Here is a 23,952-nt window from a genome sequence, read left to right as displayed (position 1 = left end):
GCTTCCCCGTCCAGAACATAGCATCAGTCGACAACCTGTTACTCAAATGTCATCACTTCTGCAGCATATGTCAATTTGTTTTAGGGAACAATCCTTGTATATTGTAAAGTGCTCTAGAACCTTTATGGAATGTCTGCGCTGTACACAAATAAATAAATGCATGCATACATACATACAGAAAGACGTCCCATCATGACTGCTCATATCCAACAATCACGCCTACGCGCAGCCGAAAGTCCCCAGTTAGAAAAGTGATTTAATTTTTCATATTGACCACTAGAGGGAAACACGATACCAAAATGTTCATATTCCATTTCATTCCAAGAGTCGTAGTATTTGTAATGTAAGACTGTATTTGCAAATACGAGTGAGAGTTCCGGGTCTTCCCGGCGAGACCGGGACAGGGAAATGTTATTCAGAAGAAAACAGGAGTGGCTGACTATTGCTGCCTAGAAAAAGGATGCCTTCGTCTAAATTGGGTAATTTGAGGTTTTCACGTGTATTATTTAAACTGTGTGGGAAAGGTTCCCTTTGAACTTTTTGGCCGATAGACGCTTTCCTGAAAGCTTCTGTTTACTGTTGTCAAAGGAGCTGCGACATTCACTGGGATAACCTTGCGGGGGCTCCATGTGAACATGGCCTTGATTGTGACAGGCTTATTTTATATTCCTTACACTGCACGCTCCTTAAACTAAAATAAATGTTTCCACACAGTCCAAAATAAAGGGCCCTTTGTTAGCGGCTTTCATGTGACCCTCCGAGGCCGCTAAGGTTCCCGTGTACTACAGGGACCCGGGAGTGACAGGCGCCCGGATCTCCCAAAGCTGTGGGTGATTAACAGAGTAAAAGGAAGCATTGTTAGCCTTGTTTCTTGTCCTCTCTCCATCAGGGACTGTGTGCCCTGAAACCGAGCTTAACCTAATTAACGTTGTGTGTGATGAAGACTTGGGATATCAGGTTTTTTTTGTTAGATGGCCCCTTGTCTCAAAAAAGATAGGTGTCTAAATCTATGGGAGATTTATATCCATTTCTCTAACGCACATTAGTGGAGGAGGGCGCATAATGACCCAGCCAGACCAAAGAGCAAAAGGACGCTTTATTAGGACAGGTGAACTATGGAAACTTAAATGCATAAAACATGTCAACAACCCTGCCTCACTAATACAAAGCTCAACTATTTCACCTCCCCCCCCCCATAAGCACCCCACCCAACATGAACCAACCCCAAAACAAATATCCAAACGTTACTCACCATACTCTTCTCATTTCATTCACCATACGCTCACCCTGCCCCAGCAATCTATCTACCCCCTGTGCTCCCTGTGGCAAGGTCTGCCCTGCCCTGCCCCATCTCTTCGGGCGCATGTTGTGACCCTTATGCTTCCCTGCCACCTGTCTTAAGCAACAACTAAGTTTCAGCCACCCAACCTGGAAAACCCAATAAAGCAAGCTTTAAAATAGTTTCCTCAGAAAGTTCACTTTTTTAACCGACACCTGTACAGAAAAACAGATGTGGAGGAGGGCTCAACAATTTGTCCTCGCCAGCTGTCCCTGCAACAGCGTGAAGTGTTGTGTCCCCCATCTGCTACCTCACGCTACTAACTGACCTAACAGCCCCTCCTCAGCGCCCAAATCTACCAATCCCTAACCACATCAGTACCACCTTGAGTGCGTCCTATTTTACATCTATATTAGTCGTTGAGCCCTGATTATGTTTAAAGTATTCAGAGATGGCCGTCTGGATTGAAATCTTGAAACGTATCTTCAAGCATCAGTGGGTTAAGGCGCCAGGTGGGTATCACTGAGTGTTGTTCAACAGGTTGGAACTTTAACAACAGGGGGCTATGGTCAGACAATGTACACCTTAGGTATTCCATGAGAAGCACATGTGGGCCCAGTCAGGTCGAGCAAGTAAACAAATCGCGTCCGGTATACAGTTAATGAATGTGTGAATAGTACGAGTGGTCACATGTCTGTCCGTGTTGGACCCTCCAGACCTCCCACAGTTACCAATGTTTCAGCCATTGCCTGAAACCTTTCAAGATCATATGTGCTGGAGCCCCAGGCATAGGAGTGGTGGACCTTTCCAATTCAACATTTGCCACACAATTAAAATGTTCTCCGAGAATAAGATCATCTGTCACCAGAGATGCCAAAAGGGTTAGATAATGTTTGAAAGAATGCCACCTGGTCCTGGTTTGGGGCATAGACACTCCCAAAGGTTACTTCCCTGCCCAGTAATCTGCCCTTGATCAACACATACTGACCATCCCTTTCAATAACTGAGTGCGTATACTTGAAAGGTGTTCCCGCACGGATCTATATTAGCACCCCCTGGGAGTACCTAGGATAGGAGGTAGCGTAGATCTGGCCTGGCCACCTACATTGTAAGTGCTGAGTCTCCTTGCCCATAAGGTGTGTCTCCTGCAGCATAACTATCTGTGCACCTCGCCTTCTCAAATGCCGAAGAATGTTATGAAGTTTGGGAGCAGATCCCATCCCCCTAATATTCCGAGACATAAAAGATAGTGTATATTTAGAGTCAGCCATATCTACAAAGCGTGCAAAGCATCCATACAAGTAACCCCAGGTCCCCTCAACCCTCTTTCATCAGGAACAAACTATATTGTGACCGTCAGGGTCAACAAGTACAACACCAACTACAAACTCCCACACCCAAGAACAGCCCACCAACAACCGGCTGCCCAAACCTGAAAAACAAAGTCATCGTTAGAAGATTACCACCTCCAGTTGCATGGCAGGGGCAATCCTACTGGGGGTAGGTGAGAGAAGAGAGGGTCCCAAGTCACTGCACCAGCCCAGTTTATCACAATTAACCAGGCTTCAGGACCCAGGTGAATCAATTGCCCTGGGAGCTACCTGAGCAAAGCCCCCAGCACGGTCCATAATCCTAATCCTAATCCTCAACTCCGGTTCTGAGGCATAAACTGCAGCCACTGAGTGAGGCCACAGCCCGTGTCATACACAACCCCACTTCTGCCAACTAGGGGGAATGAGTAAATTATAGTGCCATCTGTTCATATTATATCCTCAGCAGTCTGGCAAGTCACACTGGGGAAAGCCTCCCCAGTAATGTTGGATGCCACCGAGTCTGAAGCTAGGGATCCATGTTCCGATGGGGTGCCAACTACTTCATTCATCTGTTGCATCAGCGCTATCTCTGCCAGTGCCTGTAGTGCAGCTCCTCTTTCCCGTTCCATCTGGGAAGCGGAGAGATTCTTCAGAGAGGTCCCCCTAGAGGCACCTCTGGTCTAATTCATAGTCCACTGTCTGGGACCCCTGAGCTTGGGTGTAGCCCTGGAGAGTGGGATACCAACTTTATATACCTCTAGCTACATACATGCCTCTTCCGGGGTTTCACAAAAGTGGGTGATGCCATCCAGGATAATCCTTAATATTGCAGGAAATGTCAGCAAATATTGTATTCCTTCTTTGTGGAATGCCTTCTTGATTGCTTAATAGGATGCTCGCTGTGCCTGGACCTTTTCAGTAAAATCAGGGAACATCAGAACCTTGCTGCTGTCCACCATAAAAGGGCTGTTGCCGCAGACTCCCTGGAGTGTAATGTCTCTGTCCCTATAATGTAGAAGCTATGCCGCCTCACGGCGAGGGGAGGCATCCAGGCACCAACGGGTGGGCTGGTACCTTATAAGCCCTCTCCAGTGCAAAGAAGGTGTAAGTTGGTTGGGAGCTGCCTCTGTCCGGAGCCAGCCCTCAAAAAATGTCACCATGTCAGTCCCCACTGCGCCTTCAGGGAGTCCCACCACTCAGATATTTTTGCAGCAGTTACGTCCCTCTGCCCTTTGTTCCAGTACATGCACCCTTTCGGACATGTCTTGCAATTTGTGAGACAGTGCGTTTTGTTCAGATTTGAGCTCCCCAACTGTGGATTCTACACCCTTGACGTGGTCGACCAGTGTGCAATGTTCCACCTCTAGCAGGCCCAGGTCCAACGAGACCACACTAACGTCCTGCTACAGTGTAAATATAGTGTCCACTATGGTAGCCAGAACTTTATCCAGATGTTTTGAAATGTCAGTAGTATCTCTACTCCCCACCCACCATTTCTCCTTGGGGAAGCAGCAGAGGCACCTCTGTCCCTGGCACTGTGGTCACTAGTATGTTCCTTGGTTTGCCCATGGTGACCACTGCCGATTGTCAGGCATGGCTGTGCTGACGCTTCAGTCTGCCCCAGTAGTACGAGCGTTCTGAGTCTAATGAGGTCCCGGGTCTATCTCTGGTCAGGGCAGGCACTGTCCAACTGGGTCTCATGGTCCCCAAGGGAAAGGCCGTTCCAATTAAGTGAACACTTGTCAGCATTATCAGTGTTACTCAGGCCCTCTCAGGTGGCTAGACTATGAGCCTGGGAGCTCTCTTATGTCATGATCCCCATCCCTTTATGCAGGTATCTTCTTTCAGAGGACAGTATAGTATTATATCGACCCCTCGCAGTCTCCTATGGGGGAAGATCACAGTATGGCCATCCCTGAGCAGTGCCTTTGGGGGCCAATGGCCCCAAGCAGTCCTAGTTCATCCTTCGCCCCGTACGTCCCAGGCAGCAGATGACCCCCAACTCTGTGCTAACCCTCTGGGCGACTCCCGGCTCCTGCTCCATGGTCGCTGGGGGGACTATTTTCACTCTGACATGCCCAGGGGCTGCCCGCTGCAACTCCACAGTTACGAGAAAGCAGGATGATTGCTGGGCCGGCGCAGATCAAGACTCATGTGACAGCCATGCCCCGGGTGCACAGTTTGTTAGTGTAACATTTTGTGGAATGATTGTCTGTTGTTCCTGGACTGGCAAACTTGATCGGAGTAGGATTAGAAAAGTAGGGGATATTAAGATCATAACATAAACCTCATACAGTTTGTAGATACTAGATAATTGGTGGGACAGGAGGGAATATAAGTGTGCACCTAGTAAGCTGTAAATGGGATCTCAGGGTGAGTGGGGCTAGATTAATGTATGTACTAGTAAGATCATCAGTTACACTGTAAGGTAATAAGCTAGGTGTACACTTTGTAAGTGAAGACTTACAGGGGTGTTACAGAGGCCCCCCTGCAGCCCCTGCGGTGAGGGGGGCCCAGGCTTACTCATATTGGAGGGGGTCCTCTCAGCCACTACTTGTGAGTGTGGGGTGCCCCTTCACCATTTTTTGCAGGGGAACCCCCTCACATTTTGTTACATCACTGCAGATTTAGCACATTACAACAGTTTTTTACACACTAATTAATACTCTGATATGATAGCACTGTCTCGCCTAAGGTATTATGAAATCTGTATCACTACAAACGTCATCTGTGGAAAACTGCTAAGCCTTATGATTTGTAATTGCTGAAAACCACAGAATGGATTTCAACTCAACTCCTCCTTCTTCCAGCAGAAGGCTTGCAGCAACTGCTGACAACACTCCAATTTTAACACCTCTCTGTCTGTACCTGCCAAAATTAGTTACTCTCATACTGACCACAACATGCACTTTACGTGACTAATGAACTGACATCAGACTTATAATAAAGGATACAATTGCTTAAATGGCCTCATAGTTGTCTGAGAAAGGGGCCTATTGTAATCCTGAAAACTATTGTCCAGCAACTGGTGCTAGCCTAAAGGGATCAACCCGCAAAATGTCTAGCTTTCTAAAAAAGCCTTTCATTGGTGTTCTTGTTATGCATGCTTCGCCTTGCCCTGGGCACACTGTGGTGGTGTTCAGCACGAAGCCGAGGATTCAGTGCAATCACACATGATTTTGGGTGTTTTACTTAATGTCTATCAAAAAGACATTGCCAGTGTTTTTTTTTCTAATCCACTTAAGTTTGCCATCCGATAGGCATGAGTGCCCCTTCCCATCTGGGCTTTTTCCCATTCTGGCATTTGTTGTTTTGTTTTTCCCATTATAAATGTTGACTTCAAGTAAAAGATTGCAAAGTTGAAATCAAGAATGGTTGAACTACCAACATCTCACATGGGGCAACCCAAAAGCTATTGGTAAGATAAGGCCTCCCTAAAAACTACAAGCTAGTCCTAAATCTCAAAACGTTTCCATTTCATGCATGAGTAGGTTAGTACAGGTTTTTCTTTACATTCTGGGGCTTGTAGTACTGATATTATAATGAAATAAAAACGACTAGAAATCCGAGAAAAGAAAAGAAAAAAATAAAAATAGGATTGTTTGAGCTACTCTGACATGGGAAACATGAGAATGTTCTATTACAGTAGGTGCCCATTTTAAGCCTGTGAAAGGTTAAATAAAATGTTACATATACAATACAAAGGTTGCTCTGATATGGGCCTAAATTCAATAAGTGCACAGGGGCTGGAAGTAGGGATGTGAGGGGTGATGCAGCCCCCCAAAAATAAAAATACAGGAATTTAGCAGGTGAATGATCAATAAAGATGCCTTTAAATTTAGTTTATTTTAGCTTGTTATATTTGCTGTGCGTTGAAATAGATGTCAAATGTCAGGCTATGTCTTCTGACAATTTCTTTTTTTTAACATGGATGTTGATATTTACTTTTCTTTCTTTGACTGCAATGTGAGAGGATTTTGCAAAGCGAACTATGTGACAATCCTGCTGGGGTACTGGATTTGTGAAAAGAAAGGCTGTAGTATGTCTTTTTTACTGACACTCATTTAAAAACCTGTAAATAAACTGTACAGATATTTCAAAATATATCAGCAGTTAGGAAAGCACAAATGAAGCACATTTTCTTGTAATTCTCAAGTGTGGTGGAAAAAGATATTTTAATAGTTTTAATTGGATAAAAACAAATCAAGACAGTTTACTTGGTGATGTACAAATAAAAAATATTCACTGAAACCAGATTTCTACATGTTATTATTTGTGCTTGATATATTTTTTCAGTCGAACTGCATGTTTGCAAATTTAGTTGCCATTTCAACAGAAAATATGCTGTCTGTACAAATATCATTGATGGCAGAACACCCACTCTGAAAAGTGTTCCAGTACCACTGATTTAGTGCCTCCGATTATCTTTGCTTTGACTTTGAAAATGCGGCCCCATTGGGGTGGCGTCCGTATGGAGGTCTACCCCCTGGATTCCTTGGAGCAATCGGTCAGGGTTAGGAGGAAGTTAATTGAGGAATTTGGGGCACTTGAGAACAAACTACATGAGTTGGATAACTGGCTGGGGGCGGAGGACAGGGTACAGGAGTGGCACAGAGAGGTCAGGAAACACTATAATACCGTACGTGAGCACCTCCACTGTCATGACTACAAGGATTATAACATTAGGGCACATGACGAAGAGGGTAGACTGGGCAGACTCCTAGCCGGCTGGTTAAATCAGACACCAGGGGAGCGCTTATCACAGAGATCCTATCGGATGAAGGCTCCCTACTTTATACTCTGAGGCCATTAATACCTCCTTCCTTGAGTATTACTAAAATCTTTATAGGTGCCTGGAGCTTCTCCTGACAGGGCCCTTGGCAGAATTCTGAACCCCTCTACCCCTAAGATTACAAGATCCCAGGGCTGGGGCACAGGAGGCACATGGATACCCAGTGATAGTTCAGGAGATCATGACTGCCATTAAGGAGATGGCTTTCGGGAAAACCCCTGGCCCGGATGGGCTACCAGCAGAATTCTACACTGTCTTTGCTTCTGCTTTGGCCCCACGATTGAAGTTGCTGTGTCTTGGACTGTTGCCTGAGTTGACCATGGATTTACTGGTGCTCTCCCAAGCTCAAAACTCTGGGCGCACCCGCTTTAGCATTTCATCCTCTTTCCATGCTGAATATAGATTTTAAAACCCTTAGTAAGGTCTTAGCCCTTTGACTGCTATTCCACATGCAAACCCTAATACATAGTGAGCAGCACAGGTTTATCATAAACAGGAGCATCTCCCTTAACCTCTGTAGGTTATACCACATATTATATCACCCAAAAATGCATCTTCACCTGAATGCTGTTATAATATTGGTGAACCTTGAGTAGGCCTTCGACTCATTGCACTGGGACTTCCTTTTTGGGGTAATTCTTAAAATGGGACTTGGTGAGAACTGGGTGAAATGGGCCCGGTCATTATACAAGAACCCCACAGCCAGAGTGAAAACAGGAAGCGCTATCTCTGCCCAATATGAGATCTTTCGAGGCACCAGGCGGGGGTGTCCACTATCCCCTCTCTTATTTGCATTGGCCATTGAACCGCTGGCTGGAATTTTCCGTTAAGAGTGGCGGGTGAAGCTAGAAGGCAGGGAACATATTATATCCTATATGTGGGTGACTTATTGTTCTACCTAGATGATGGCCCCCAGGGAGCAATGAATGTGCTGTCCCTGTTGCGGGGCTTCGCAATTCTTTCTGGACTACACGTAAATGCAACCAAAACATATTTGTTTCCCATGACAGCTGAAGCCCCATGACCACGGGCTCTTTCACAGGGCCTAGCCTGGCACTTGTGTTCTTTAGATATTTGGGAATTAGAGTGTTCCACTCACTGGATGACCTTCACAACGGTAATTTGGGCAGTGCACCCTGTTCCGTTAGATCCTGTGTTAAGTTCTGGAGATCTTTGAAGTTGCCAATTATGGCATGAATCTCGCTGTCCAAAATGATTATGCTACCAAGATTCTTATATTTCTTTGTCAATCTACGGGTCCAAATACCACCCTCCTGGTTCAGACAACTAATCTGGACTTTACTTATCTGGGATGGAGGGCACAATAGGGACTTTCCTAAAAGTTCTCAGGTGACCACCAGATGAGGGAGGATCAGGCGCTCCAGATTCTGAATTCTGTTATCTGACGGCACAGCTGTAAGATCACTCAGTTGCCGAACAGAGTACAACTGGAAGAATTGGGCCAACGGGGTTGGTTTGTTAGCAAGGCTCCTACACCCAGCAATGGTCCTTCTCCCAACTAGGGGTGCTACTGAAAGTGGCTTTAAAATGTTGGCAGAGATGCCTCTGAAGGACAACTGAGACACCCCTCTATGCATTGTCTTTGCCACTGGTGGGACTTCCACATGGAGAACCACTATCCTTTTTCTCACAACAACAGCTGTCCACTTGGACAGCTGCAGGTTTGGTAACAGTGGGTGATTGCTACCAATTGTGGGCACTTATTTCATTAGATGACCTGATTGCCTAATATGATTTGCCCCCTTGCCAATTTCTGACCTACCAGGCACTGCTACGGACATTGGGAGACTTGTGGATAGACGGTCACTTTTAGTGACCTTGGGCACTGCACATTACTTGGTGAAATGGCTCTACCTGGCATTTTAGGGGATGGACAGGAAACCATTAGGGGCAATTAGAAAGAGATGGGGAACATTGCTATGACAGGAACTTTCTGACTCTGAATGGAATAAGGTACTGGTCTACCCCAGATGAATCTCCAGGAATATGAGATTAAAATATATCCAATTCAACTACACACACATGACGTATTTGACCCCTATTAGGTTACGAGTCATTTATGGGGGTGACGCAAGGCCATGCCCAAAGTGCTCATCCCCGGACGTTGACTTCAGTCACATGATGTGGAGCTGATCTATGCTCTTACGTGCACTAGTTCTGGGAGATAGTGATCAGCACTCTTAATGCACAGGGGAGATGTGCCTGTTGGGACTATTCCCTAGGCCACGGCCCAGGAGGGTTGGCACTAAATTTATAGACCTAGCTCTGGTGCTGGCCAAGCACCGAATAGCACTGCACTGGAAAGCGGGTACAGGCCCAGTGATTCCCACCTGGGTGAGAAACAGAACAACCTGGACCAGGGCATAGGAGAGAGAGTTGATTACAGAGGATGCCCGGGGTGTGAGAAGATGGCCGCTGGCAGGACTATAGTCGGAGGTGCTGGAGGCTTGGGAAGATTGAAGGAAGGATTCAGGAAATGGCACAGTTGAGCAGGTTGCACATCCCGGAGAGATTGGGCAGAACTCTCAGGTTGCTTTGGCCAATGATGATCAAATGACTTAAAGAGTGGGAATGAGAGAAGACGTAGATGCTGAAATCCCACTTCATTGGTATGGTGAGATCCCAGGGTGAGGGGGCCTACTCGTCCTTGGCGCTCTGACTTCCATCAGACCACCCATTCACTGGGATGCTTGGACCGCCTTGGGTGAGTGCTTTTGCGCACAATCCTCCCCCCCACCCCCTCACCCTCAGACTCTCCAACCTTAAATTGGTAATTGTAGGAAAAATAGCTTACTTTGCACATACCCACTTTGAGATTCTCTCATTATGGACTGGCGGATGGATCCTCAGGACTGACTATGTATTGGTTTGTTGTTTGCATTCAGTAGGTCTAGGTTTTTCATGGCTCCTACAACCTCTATACCATACTTCCTCTAGAAGTAATGCATACGAAATGTTGGACTAAATGTGACTTTCAACCTGTGACAAGTAATGTATTGAAATGATCATTTCGGTACATATTATGTAAACCTTTCAGAAAGCATTCGCCAGTAGACTGGAACGAGAAACAGCTGACAGCATGAATAATGTATGGTACATGGTAAATGCCAATAAAAACATGTTTTTAAAAAAAACTGCACACCCGGAAGAAATTATTCAGTTTTCCTATCCACACCATTACTTCATAAAACATTGAAACTTACACTGAACAACAAACCCCATAAATCCCCATTTCTACAGATAACCATAAATATCAATTAAAATAATACCGTCCTACTGGGGTTACAGTCCGTCAGTTGCTCAGATGAACTTCTTTGGGCCTTCCGGTAACAGCTCCATTTTATTAATGCTTGCAGGGCCCCATGGCCATTGGAAATCTCTGGAGACCTGTTCCTTAACAAATGGAGATATTGTCTCATTTAGTTTGGGCCAGGAGTGCTGAGCAGAGCTTGTCAACCATAACTGCAAAGTACTGATCCACCACCCTTGATCATGTGGATGGAGTCCAATTTCGGAAACAGCAGTGGCAGACAGATCCTGCTCACTCCCTCCAAGTGGCTGGTGCATGTGATGGGCTGGTAGCACAGTCATGGTTGCAGGGCTGAGGTAAGCCAAATGGATGTTGTTGCTATACTTTGCAGGTATACTGGCCTGTAGAAGGAGAGCCCTGGCAGTGGGGCACCTAGATTCTTGAGCAAGGATAGGTAGGCAGTATGGTTGATGCACAAGTTGGATACCAGGTGCCACATTCTACAGTTTACTCAACATCTCACTCTTCAAATGGAAAACACAAATCCCAGAAAGATAACCAAGGAAACACTGCACTGAGCGTCTGGAATCTGAAAATACCAAATATGAGGGCGGTTTCCTGTGGAATCTGAGACCAGGTGTACTATGCATTTTAACATTTGCAAACATTCCAATTCAGTGTTTGTGACTGTTAAAATGTTTTTTGAAAGCACTAAAGCCATTTTAGAAAGCTATAAACTTTTACCAAGTTATAACATGGTTTTACGAATGGGTACTGATTAGCAGTTTGGAAGAGGGGTGTTGGAGGCATCCCTTCCAAATTGCGAATTGGTTGCAATGGGAATCAAGTCTCAAAACGATGAAAATTATTGATTCCAGAGCTGGGGTATTAATGCATTCACAAAAGGGAAGGGGTCTCCAAAAATGGTCTGCATTAAAAGAAATCGGAGAAACGCTGGTCTGCTGACTCTAGCAAACCACCATCTCTGAGATGGACTATGATTGGAGTGAGTCTCAATTTGTGAGCTACCTCATTAATATTCATGAGGTAGGTCCAACTTTGACCCATTCTGAACCTGAATTTTTTAAACTGCCCTATTAACTAATAGTTTGGTTCATAACATTTTTTACTGGTCACCAAAATGCTGATTATAAATTCCAATCAAATGTTTTGCTACACTTCCTTGTACTTCTGGCCCTTTGTCTGTACAATCAATTATGCAATAGTAGCGCAGATCATAAAACTGTGACTGAATCATTGTTTATGGTGCAGTATTCATTTGATGACCAATTTTGTATGACTTAAGAAATCTATTGGTTAAAACCAGACCTCCATTTCCCTGACTAGCTGGCCAGTAGAAAACCATGTTATCACACAGTTGGGGTTTGAGGAGATTTTAAGACCAGCAAGGGTTAACTCTACTCTTCTTAAATACTCACACAACAAGAAACCCTTGGATCTAAACTGGTTACTGTTACAAACGCAGACCTAACTCCAGTGGAATAACCTTTTAAAAGGACAAATTCCATCACCCACCTTAGGTGGCATGCTTCATCATTGGGTATCTCCTCATACCATGATGCCTAGTCAAGGTACAGGCTACAACCCTGTCACTGACAGGGAGAAACTCAGGGAAGTTGGGGTTGTAGAGTATGGTTTTCTAATTACCACAGCGAGGAGCCTGAGTTGATAAGGGCAGCAGAGCATCAATGTGAAAGTGTGAATAAAAGTTACAACTGGCTACAGGATACACTATTCACTTTTTTCTGCTTTCCTGGGCCAGGATTAAAATCCAGTTGAAGCGGAAAAAAGCAGATCTGCTGTTAATGCACATGTGAGGTTGACATGTTTCAAACTAATACCTCTCCTTAGAGGTGTTGTGGCTTTCATCAGGACCAATAATTGCTTCTGCTAAAGTGTGTGCAATCAACCCTATCTATCATGTGTATCCTAATGTGAAAAAGTAAGGTATACAAAACCAGTGATCCTGTAGTTAATCACAAGGCAAAGGATTCACTGGGACACCTAAAACAAATGTGTATGAGACTCAAAACAACAAAACTAGTTAGGTCTGAACAGTATGGAACAGTGCTTATTATTCTGTGTGTGAAGGCTAAGCAGTCCTAAATATCAGTGAGATCACTGTTCTCACCCACAACCTATATGAGGCGTATTGCAGAAGGATGACATTAAAGAAAGCGGAAGTACAATCAAAACTTGCATCTCTTTTGCCTTCATGATTAGGCTTACCCGCTAGCTTTGGGAGTGGGCCTCAACTCACCCTAGCATGTGGCGGGGCTTTCCGTCCTATGTTTGAGCAAAAGAAACATTTCACAACTATATATTTTTTAAAATCTACACATCTATTTCTGGTTGCCATACTGTGGTCATGGGATGGTCGTCAGTCTTTCTCACAAAGGAACATGTCCCACCCAAGACTTGATCCAAATCTGTACTTTCCTAAGGCTTCTGCTTGTGAGGCTATCAGACATGGATAGGTTTCCATGGATCTGAGTAGGGATGCATACAATAAATAAAAGGGACATTTGTTATGGGAACATACCACAGAGAGAGTCAGCAGTATTTAGGTTCAGGTTCTGGCAAGCACCCTGGGGCATATATCAACCCCAGACACATTAGAGCACTAAACACACAGGGGAAACCATGGTGATTTGCCTTCTATGAATCCTGATATATTTTATTACCCAGAATCCCCTGTAAATGTCAAATGTGAGTGAAAAATAGAATTTCTTACCTCTTCTGTGACAGGAAATTCCTTAACTTCACGAAAATGCCAAACCTCCCACCATTCAATGTTCCCACATTTCTCTAAAAAAACACAACATCCCACATTTCAGGGTGGTCCTATTATGCAGGACAGGAATAGCCCAAAACTGTAACTTTGTGAAGACCACATGGACACTCTATTGACTTAACACAGTCACATATTTGGCCTGTTCCTGTCACTTACAATAGGCCAATTCACACATGTGAGATTTTGTTTTCATTTGTACAAGTGTGCACATTCCTGAACCATCTTTACAGAAATGTGAGAAGATTAACTTTTTAATTAATATTTGACTTGTGCAAGCTATTTTTGACAGGAAGAGATGATGGCATCCTCACAAGCTACATCCCCCAAAATTCCTCCAGGTATCTAGCTTCCAGAAATATCTGGGGTTGGTAGGTTTCCAAAGGTGAAAGATCACCCTAGGCCCAGACTGGGGTCTTGTTTTGTGATGTGGATCGCACACCCCAGCACAAATCCACAGCAACATTATAAACCTTTTCACCATTTCTTGACTATTAACTAGTGCTACCACTATCGTATTGCCTCAATAAAATTTGCTTTGTTATTAGAGAAAACCTTGCTTCACAAAGCTAAAACAAAACCAATGGACAAATATCCAAGACTGCAATGGTGTGCCTTTCCTGAACTTAGCCAATGGGCTTCCTTTCTGCAAATTGCTTGCCCAATCAGCCAGGCTCAAGGTCCCCTGCACCCACCACAGTGGCATAAATCTACACATCACAAACCATTTGAGTCCATTAATACCACATGGTCATACTGTGAAAATGCTTGAAAAAGGGCATCTAAATCCTCAGATCCTCCTTTCCTTCTACCTGCAAAATGATTTATTTGCTCTTACTACTTTGCACGTAAGGGTGAGTTGTCCTTGGGTCTTCCATTAATGAAAGTTTCTCTATTGACAAAGCTTTTTCAGTTAAACCAGTTGTTCCCATAATTTATCATGGACGTTTTCACACATGTGACTGGTGTGGGAGCATTCTCTAATGATTAGAGCCCGGAAGGATGATACCGCTCTGGTGTATTGACCATTAATAGCATTATTCCAAGTATTCCTTGCTGCTATGCAGTTATGCAAGTTGGTAAAAGAAAAGTCTAGGTCACAAGTGGCGTTTAGTACAGTTTGCGTATCAATGATGCACAAAAAAGTGTAGCCGAAAGATCAAGAGGTAGATTTATGAAAAGTGGCGCTGCATACAGTGCAGCACCACTTTTCTAGCACACGCTAACGCTACCATGTGTGCGCCATATTTAAGATATGGCGCACCATGGCAGTAGCTAGGGAACTAGCATCAGAATTTTTGATACTAGTTTGGCCCTTTGCAGGATTAACGTCAAACATTTTTACGCTAATCCTGCAAAGCCCATTGAGGCCCATTGTAAATAATGGTGTGCCTCCTTTTAATGCCTGCTCTGACAAAACATCCACATTGAGAATAGTGGAGGGTACTCATTAATCAAGTAAAACAAAACTGAATATAGTTTATTGCCATGGAGAGTGTCTGTCGGAGGATCATTTAGGGTATTTTACTGGTCTTTGTGAGCCAAAAAACATCTAAAAAAGGTAGAGATTAGACTGGAGTGAGTCAATGGATGAGCAGGCTCCTTACTCCGATGGCTGTGAGTCTCCAAGTTATAAGTCTCACAAGCAGGACTAAGAGGGAAAAGAAAGAGTGGAAAGAATAGTGTAGATCAATCTTTATCCCATTTCTTTAGTGGAGAAAATGGAGGATGAAGAAGCCCATGAATGATGTGCCTTTCGGAAGTGCCTTTAGCAAAGCACCAAACTAAGGTTTGAGTGTTTGTCCTCAAAGCATTGCTCCTTTGAATGCACCCTGAAAGACCTACTTCTCTCCAACAGTTATTCTACTATTGAATTGAGCCCATGCAAGATGTCAGAGTCTTTTGACTATCTTTATTGTTAAGTAAGTCCTGGTTCCAACATTTTACACAGAAAAGCCAGAACCTTATTTTGTAAGCCCTCTCGTGGCTTATTCATGGTTCTTAGAGATACTGGTGAACGGCATGTTTATTCAGGATTTTTATCCAGGTCACCTATCATAGGAATTTGTTTTTTTTCTATTTTATGATATTATCCGGGCTCAACAAAGGGCTGACATTTGGAATTCAGGAGTCTAATGAAACATAAATGCTATTAGTTTTAGGACCTTTGCACCCCTCTCCTCACCCTCTCCATGGTCTGTGCATCTAAGACAGCTGAAGAGTTGGTCTGCTCGGTGCTTTCGGCTGTGAAGTCAGGAGCCCTGAGCACAAGGTGTGGTTAAATACCAGGCTGAGTGTGCACAGTTCACTGGACTTCACTCAAGGCTGCGCTCAGCGAGCTCATGCCAAGTATGATCTGGAAAAAGTGGTGCTGAGGACAGGGTGTAGTCCTTTAAGATGTTATGCCACTTTAGCCAAGTTAGTGAAAATTGTGCTGTGAAATGCACCATTTCTCCCAAATTATTTTTAATTTATCAGGCTTCACTGATGCATTGTGAGAGATGTGTGTATGTTTAAGAAATGAGACAAATATGCATATTATTTAAAACTTTTTATTGGCATTTTAATTTGAACAAGTGGTAAGTATATCATATTAAAACAAAGGAAGCAACGTAAGGGTTCTTTAGCGAGATTGGACACAGTCGTATCAAACATTGCCTACCATTGATACAATTTCCCAACATGTATATTGTAGCATTGCAATGCCTCGAGATGCACATGCGCCCCTCCAATGCACCCCTTTTCCGATTTGAATTCTTTATTTATATCATATAAAGCAGAAACAATGGATAACATTGGGGGCTTGGACACAATTGTAAGCGATGGTGTGAGGGTCTATTTTATGAAAACTCTAGGAATGGGTGGCTTTATGGGGTCTTCTGCCATCTTTATGGGTCATTTTCAAAAGGAATGCACCCCATTTGGTAAAATGGGGCTGAATGTCCTCCTATTTCCTTTGCTAGGACACAGTTGCACCTTGGGCCTCAGCCTACTTAGAGTTCTCTCTTCCAAAATAGGATCTGCAGTTCATGAACACTTCTCCATGATACAGCAATTGTCTTAGTTAGGAGTGGGGCAAGATCAATGAATTCACAACCCATTTAATTACACTTTGTTCTAAACAACAGCCCCAGTAGACTAACCTTGGGCTCACCAGCAATTGTTGTTCTTGGTATTTCTTCTGTGTACGTGAGTACGTCAGTCCAGTAGAGCTTTATGAAGGGACAAGTCCAGAACATGTGCACTAGGTCAGAATGTGAAGCTCGACAGCTGGGCATGTGCCAGGAACTGATGATTTTGTGTAGGCAGTGCTGCGTAGGATGTTTGTGGTGTAATATATTGTGCTGAATCAATTTCAGGTATCCTAGCGCAGAGTGGAACTCACCATACATTAATCCCTTCCACAGAATCCACCTTTCTATGCTTGAGCACTTTAATCCATTTTAGCCACAGCCAACATTGCATGGATAGCGGTGTTACTGCTCACCTGATCTGCCCCACTGTTTGTAGCATGGATAATAATGAGTGCGGCTGCGGCAAGTCAGGAGCAATGTTCCATGTCTGTCTAAACACATGTGTCAATGCGTTAAATGTCAAGAACTGCCCCACAGGGAGCTTATCGCCAACAACGAGGCCCTTTAGTGTTCACACGTCTCTAGGTCAGTACAGCCAGCCAGTGTTTCAAAGATGGGTAAAGACCAGAGTAGAAAATCTAGCAAATAGGGTCCCCCTTGTGTTAGTAATAGTGTCTAAGTGCTTCTACCAACGCAGGAAGATTGTCGTATTTTCATTGTGGTGCAGATAATTGTGCTAAAATTACTTACATAGCATGTTACTGGATTATCAAGTTCCTGTAGCTATTTTGCCACCCACAGAGGCAGAGAGGCTAAATAGCACAGTTCCATGTCTGACGCACTCAGCCCTCCCCCAGTGATGGGGAGCTGCAATTTACCTAAAAGGTTTTATGTCTACGCACATGCATATGAAGTCCAACAGGAGTGCCACTGACTTCATGGAAAATACCCTTGGCTAAGTATAGTGGGAGGACTCAAAGAAAAATAGGAGACATGACAGGGCTCTCTTTTTTATTACCAAGGTGTTCCTACTCAATGTCAACAAAGACAAACCTTTACAGAAGATGGACAAATCCTGAATGCTCGTTATGGCTTTAACCCTTTGTGTGCGTCGGATGGATTGGAGCTGTCCATGAACACCATGGACGTGTGCGCAGGATGGCTCCAAGTCACTCTAGCACCCACCCACGGGGAAGTGCTGGGGCTCCCCGTGGACCAGCCCGTAATATGGCTCCACCAGAAATAGCAGTGGAAGCACTTATACTGCCACACCTGCCCCCTCCCCCGGCGATCTAATGAAGTCAGCATGCACACCACACACCAGCGTCATCAGAGCAGGCAGGAGGCGCTGGAAGTCGTTTGCTTCCAGCGCCAGGAGAAGAAAGCAGGTGAGTTTTACTCCTGGGAGGGGTGGGGGGCTGCAAAGAGGCACCAGCAGGAATGGAAAGAGTTTTTCCTTTCCCCTGGTGTCTCTTTGAAGTGCATTCTTGCTGCACAATTGAGAGTGGGATCGTAATTGTGCAGCAGTACTGCCAAGTAAGTCACCAGGGATTTTTGGGAGGTTTTTTGTTTTGGGAAGCGGCCCCTTGAACAAGGGTCGCTCCCCTTTAGGGGGTCTATATTTTGACTGTTTATTGCCCCCCCTGGGGGCAGATTGGCCATATTTTTAGCCACTAGGGAATTATAGATTTGGACATGTTGGGGAGTGGCCCCTTGGGCAAGGGTTATTCGCCTTTGTTAGGGGGCATATATTTTGGTCGTTTCTGCACTACTAGGGGCAGACTGGACATTTTTTTTGCCTGATCTGCCCCCAAGGGGGGCCGAAGCCACTAGCCATCAGGGAGTTATTAACTTGGGCATGTTGGAGAGCAGCCCTTTGGGCAAGGCCTGCTCCCCTTTGTTAGGGGGCATATAGCTTGCCCAGTTCTGCTCCCCTTTGGAGCAGATTAGCCATATTTTTAGCCTGATCTGCCGCCAAGAGGGGTAGAAGCCCCTAGCCGCCAGAGATTTATTTATTTGGGCATGTTGGAGAGTAGCTCCTTGGACAAAGGTTGCTCCCCTTTACTGGGGCACGTATTTTGCCCATTTCTGCCCCCTCTTGGGGACAGAACAGCCATATTTTTACGCCCATCCACCCCCAAAGGGGCAGAAAGCCACTAGACACCTGGGGCCGTATTATACAAAGTGCACTTTGGTATTACAGAAAGGGCTGCAGGCACTTGTGTGTCCCTTTCTGTAATACAGATAACACTGCTGCACATATGGCACCAGCACTATCACCAAAGAGTGTTCCCTCATTTGCATGGGGTGTGGTCATGTAAATGATGGAATCCCTTTGCCTCTGTGCCTGCTCCGTATTGTAGACGCAAGAGCAGAGGCAAAGAAGCTGTCCGGGAATGCACTGCCAGTGCAGCACCTAAAAGGTGGGGCACTGTCAGTGCACCACCTGATGGCAGCCCTTTGCAAGGAGGGGGTAAGGGAGTCCTATAGAGCCCCTCAGACATCTCCTTGCAGGCAAGTGTAGTCACTCACTACACCCGTCTGCAAGGGGATCTGTAATCCCCCTTAAAAGTGCAAGCGGGTTGCAGCCTGCACAGTGAATCACAGAGTGGCTGCTTCAAAGCCTCTCTGTGTCTTACTTGAATGTGCTGCCCTGTGATAAGCACAAGTTTGCGGCTGTCCTGTGAGCAGTGCATTTAGTGTAATAGGGTGCACTTTCTCTGTATGCACCCAGTGCACCTGTGGTGCAAACAGAAAAAAGTGCATCTATGTGTAAAAGGACCCGAGGGATTTTATTTATGTATATGTCAATGAGCTGCCCCTTTTGGCAAGGGTTGCTACAGTTTTATTTGGGCATGTATTCTGGCTGCTTTTGACCCCCTTAGGGGCAGATCGGCCATATTTTTAGGCCCATCTCAGAAAGCCACTAGACACCTGGCTTTTTATTTATGTATATGTCAGGTAGCTGCCCCTTTAGCAAGGGTCACTCCCCTTTTATTTGGGCATTTATTTTGGCTGTTTTTGTCCCCCTTGGGGGCAGATTGGCCATATTTTTAGGCCCATCTCAGAAAGCCACTAGACACCAGTGATTTTATTTATTTAGTTGTGGAGCGGGCCCTTAGGCGACGGTCGCTTCCCTTTACAGCAGTATGTTTTATGGCCGCTTCTGTCCCCCATGAGAATAGATCAGCCATATTTGTAGGCATATTGGCCCCCAAGGGGCACAGGAAACCACTAGGCCACAGGAAAGTTTCTGGGTGCGTGTGAACTGGAGTACAGCTAACGGTCTGCATGTACTGGGATTTGACTGGCTGTGTGTGGACTCGCGCTTTGCTGGTGGTGTGTGTGGGCTAGCGCTTGACTGGAAGTGTGCGTTGAGTGGTGCATGCCTGGTGGTGTGTGTGGACTGTGCTTACCTGGCGGTGTGTGTGGACAGGCGCTTGGATGGTGATGGGCAGATGTCATAGTGTTTTATAATATTAACTGTTATATTTCTGGTCATCATTGAATTTGCGATTGTAATGTTTTATTTCTTCTTTTTAATCTAGTGCAAAGCTTTTGTTTTTCTTTGCTGCAACTCCTGCAGTGTGTGTAGTTGCATGTCTTTGGTATGAACACGTTTTTTGTACTGCTTACCTCAAATGAGTATCATTGCCCTGCATGAATACGTTTTTAAAAAATAAATAGTGTAATAAAAGCAACACATTTAGCTTCTGTTTTATTGTGTGTGAAATTCTCCTTGGATTTGTGCACCATGTCCATTGTATTGCCTTGCATGTAATTTTCTTTTGTTTTCCCTTTCTAGTGGGATATTGTTGGTGATTGCTGTGTCTGTGCAGATAAACCTGAGTCTAGCTGTCTCTGGCAAGTGAGTGGTATTGTATTCAAGTTTATAGATTTTTGTGTGCTTTGTATTGTTTGACTTTTTCTTCCAGATTACTACATGCCAGTATTTATTTTCTATTTGATAAAGCCACAGTATGTTTATTACATATTTCAGAGAATGTTCATTATTGCTGATGTATGTGTCATGTTACTTTGATTAGTAAGGATTATGGAAAATCGCAGGATTACAGCTCAGCAGGTTTTTGGTATGCTTTTCGAAACAACCTCTCTCCATAATTATGAGACTGACATAACATTCTGGCAGTGAAATGTCTGGCCAGGAGGAATCATCTGATGATTAAGCCACTCTCAGTGCGGATGAAGTGTCCCTTTTAGAGGGCACTGATGCAGCAATAGTGCAGCAGGATTGCAGCCTTTGGCTGAAAGGCTTCTTATTGTAAGTGGTGCACTTTGAGTTGCTTCAAATATGGTGCAGCCAGTGTTGCCCGCCTTTACTGGTGTTGCATGGTGTGGAGTGAATACTGAAAACTTTTTGCCTATAAATTTCTTCAGTTGTTTATGGATAATTTCTTTTTGGATAAGATTGTTGAACAGACTAGTTTGTATGCTGACCAGTATTTGAGGGACAACAGTGCCAGACATAAGCCCCACTCTACTGTAGAGCTGCCCAGTGGACACAAATCTGGATGAGTTGAAGAAGTTCTTGGGTTTAACTTTTTTGATGGGCTTGATAGGGAAGCCATTGCTGTCTTCATATTGGTCTACTAGTCCTTTGATGAGAGTGGCTGTATTTTCTGCAACCATAAATCATGATCGGTATTTGCTTCTGCTTTGGATGCTGCATCTAGTTGGTAATGCTCCAACATTGCTACAAGGTTACCCGGATTGTAACTGTCTCTTTAAGGTTTGGCCTGTCCTTGACCATTTTGGAGATTGGTTTTCAGAGATCTAGGTTCCAGAAAAAGACGTGGGGGGTTATTACAACTTTGGAAGAGGTGTTAATCCGTCCCAAAAGTGACGGTAAAGTGACGGATATACCACCAGCTGTATTACGAGTCCATTATATCCTGGTGGGACGGATTAACACCTCCTCCAAAGTTGTAATTACCCCCCATAGTTGTGGATGAGTCTTTAGTCCCGATAAAGGGCTGTTTCATTTTTAGGCAGTACATTCCTAGCAAAAGGGCACGTTATGGAATTAAGATATGTATGCTGTCAGAGAGTATTACCTGAAAACTCTAGAATTTGTAGCTGTAAACTGGTAGGAATTCCACTATTGACCCCACCCCCCCCCCCCTTGTTGTCCATCCACTTTTTGAGTTAGTGGCAAAATTGCGTGGGAAGTTGGTAGAGGAATTTTAAACAAAGGTCACCTTTTATAAGTAGGTAACTTCTAGCTGGTGTGCAATTAGACAGGGAATTGTTCAAAGTGAATGCTGTTGCTTGTGGCACAATCTGCCCTAACCATAAAGGTTACCCTAAAGAGTTGCATATAAAAAGCTTCAGAGGGGCCACAGCAGTGCCTTGTGTAGTGATGAACTTCTAGCTGTGACATTTGTAGACAGGAGAGATGTCCACATACTGACAACCATTCATGATGAAAGTACTTCACCTGTGACAGGGGTCAGGTTGCCGAAGAGTGCAAACCTGTGTGCATTTTAGACAATAGGCACATGGATGGTGTAGATAGGGTAGATCCTTACACTGTTGTTCATAAGGCTTACATTTGGTATAAGAAGTTGGCTATCCATTTGTTCCATTTAGAAACTTCCAATGTTTTTGTTTTATTCAAGGATTGTTGTGTATATTCAAAGATGACATTTGTTCATTTTCAGCACTTTGTGATAGGCAGCCTTATTGAAGTGGAACAGGCAAGTGTTCCTAGGGTTGGAGTAGTGGAGGATGTGGCTAGACTGAAAGCTTGCAACTTTCCTGATTACATTCTTCCCATGCCCCCAAAAAATTATCCCTGTAGGAGATGTAGAGTCTGTGTCCAAAGAGGTGTGCAGAGGAGTCGTGTGTACTGCCCTTTAATCCTGGGCTATGTGTGCCCACATTTTTTAAACTGTATCACATGCAACGGAATTATGGAAGCAACCGTGAGAGTAAAAGTGAGCATACTGGTTTGTGTCATTTTATATTTTTTGTTCGGATTTTACTGTTGGCATTAGTGTGATGTATTTAATTAGAGGTGTTTTGTTTATAGTTACAGTTTTGCATCTTCTTCCAATTGGCCTGTGTTTTCTTTTTTGTAAAAAAAAAAAATTTATGTTGGTATGCGCAGGTTGGGGATTGGCTGGTGGTGTGCGCCAACTGGCACTTGGTTGGCGCTTTGTGTGAACTGGGGGTTGGCTGGTAGTGTGGATGGACAGCGCTTGGCTGGCGGTGTGCGTGGCCTGGTGCTTGGCTGGTGGTGTGCGTGGACTGGTGCTTGGGTGGCAGTGTATATGGAATGGCACTTGAATGGCAGTGTGTGTCAGGTAGCATTTGGCTGGCTGTGTGAGAGTAGTGGCTTGCTGCTGGTCACTACAGACACTGCTAGCCAAATGACAGTCCACACACTCCATCAGCTACCAGCCGGTGTGATTGCTGTGGCAGTCATGTGGGCATTTGAAAGTGATGGGCCCTTGAATGGCGCTGTCTGTTGATGTGAGTGTAATGTGCTGGGCCTACGGCTGGCAGTGTGAATAGACTTGAATGTGTCATGCATGAAATGTGTGTGAAAGGCCTGTAATGCAGTTGGTGCCTTGTTGCGGCTTTACAGCTCACAAGCTGTGAGTCATTGCTTTAATTTTTTTACCTTTCAATTACTGACAGTGTATTTCATTTTTGTGAACTTTCTTGTTAATAAAATTTACATTTTGAACCTTTCACTCACCCTTGTGCCAAGTCCTACCAGTATGTGTGTGTACTTGAGGAATAGATAGTTGTGCAGTAATAGTTGTCTTTTCTGTCATTTTCTGCCAGGTTGTACATTGTCTGTAGGAGGGAAAATCTACCAACTCTAGATATTTTCGCAAACTAGACAACGAGGGAAGTACAGGGTGGTGTGCCTCCTTTGCATCCCAACAATGTTTATCACCCACACTGCCCTGCAGACCTCTAAATGTGTCTAAACTCACACATTTTCCTTGACTTTCTACTACCCTGCTTTTCCTCACCTGTCCCAATAATTATACTGCCCCACTTGTGTGGTTGGGTCTAGTGCCCGTGACAGGGCCCATATTTATACTTTTTGACGAAAACCAGCGTGGGCGTTGGTTTGCGTCAAAATTTTTACCGCCGGCTAACGCCATTCCTACGTGCCATGCAGGCGCCTTATTTAAGGAATGACATTAGCCGGCACTGCGGACTGGTCAGAGTAAAAAAAAATGACTCAAACCAGGTGGCGCCGGCGTAGGGGAAAATGGGGGTTGTGCATCAAAAAATGGTGCAAGTCAGGTTTGAGGCAAAAATTATGCCTCAAAGCGGACTTGCGCCATTTTTTGACGCACAACCCCCATTGAAATGATTCCTGTCTTAGCAAAGACAGGAGTCAAGCCCCCCATGCCACTTAAAAAAAATA

General features: G+C 44.6%; 1 long non-coding RNA gene across 1 annotated transcript in view; it reads left to right on the top strand.

Moving 5' to 3' along the window:
* The first annotated feature begins 375 nt into the window (after positions 1-375).
* The window catches only part of LOC138249120 (uncharacterized), a 49,578-nt gene continuing 26,001 nt past the window's right edge, over positions 376-23,952 (top strand). The window contains exons 1-2 of the long non-coding RNA XR_011194729.1: positions 376-479; positions 20,347-20,409. This is a non-coding gene — a long non-coding RNA (uncharacterized lncRNA). The remainder of the gene's footprint in view (positions 480-20,346; positions 20,410-23,952) is intronic.

The sequence above is a fragment of the Pleurodeles waltl genome, chromosome 8 (assembly GCF_031143425.1).
Source record: "Pleurodeles waltl isolate 20211129_DDA chromosome 8, aPleWal1.hap1.20221129, whole genome shotgun sequence".
Lineage (NCBI taxonomy): Eukaryota > Metazoa > Chordata > Amphibia > Caudata > Salamandridae > Pleurodeles > Pleurodeles waltl.
The sequence above is the reverse complement of the archived record's forward strand: the minus strand, read 5'-3'. Positions and strand labels throughout refer to the sequence as shown.